Source organism: Triticum dicoccoides, chromosome 3B (assembly GCF_002162155.2).
Source record: "Triticum dicoccoides isolate Atlit2015 ecotype Zavitan chromosome 3B, WEW_v2.0, whole genome shotgun sequence".
Taxonomy (NCBI): Eukaryota; Viridiplantae; Streptophyta; class Magnoliopsida; order Poales; family Poaceae; genus Triticum; species Triticum dicoccoides.
This window is the reverse complement of record NC_041385.1, coordinates 481,538,049-481,538,774: the sequence shown is the minus strand read 5'-3', so window position 1 is coordinate 481,538,774 and position 726 is coordinate 481,538,049. Positions and strand designations below refer to the sequence as shown.

At 53.2% G+C, this 726-nt stretch overlaps 1 protein-coding gene across 2 annotated transcripts in view; it reads left to right on the top strand.

Moving 5' to 3' along the window:
- The window catches only part of LOC119276650, a 5,445-nt gene that overhangs the window by 3,576 nt on the left and 1,143 nt on the right, over positions 1 to 726 (top strand). The window lies entirely within an intron of this gene.

The following is a 726-nucleotide window of genomic DNA, read 5'->3' as shown; positions in this document are numbered from 1 at the left end:
CTCCATAGCCACGAGGCCATCGCCTGCGGTCGCAGCGCTGGTGGTCGACGCTCACCGGGGCCCCTTAGTTGCCGCCGTCATGGTCGTCGGCAACATTAGTTGCAGCCCGCCGGCGTGTCGAGTCGAAAACTCGCCATGGTCATCATCGTACATGGTGGAAGCTTCTGCAAAACGCTGGTTGTAGCTTTTCCATAGCCGGTTGCAGCTTTCGTCCTCCGACCATAGCTTCTGTTCACCTCCGGTTGAAGCATTTTTGTTTGTCAGTTGGAGCTTTTCCCATCAACAGTTGTACCTTCTCAGGTGCCGATTGCAGCTTCCATGGCGCCCCCCTCAGTTTCCATGTATCTCTGGTTGGAGCTTTTTTCTCAGCGGTGGTAGCATTCTCGTGTGCCGGTTGTAGCAATTTTAAGTGCTGGTTGTAGCACGACGTGACAGCATTGTAGCAAAAATTCCCGACGCCGGCTATGGCAATGCCGCAAAATGAGACACCGGTTGTAGCAAAAAACAACACTAGTTGTAGCAAATATCGCTGGATCATAGTGGCTACAAAACTCCGGCGAACTCGGGTTGCAGCTCTGATGAACGTGGTTGTAGCTTTTTTGTTGAACGGTTGTAGCTTTGTGGTATGTGGTTGTAGCATTCGCGAAACCATCGTCAGCAAGTCTCTCGTGCAGCAACCTAATGGGGTCCGCCGGTGGTGGCCTCGCTAGAGAAGCTGCGGCGCTT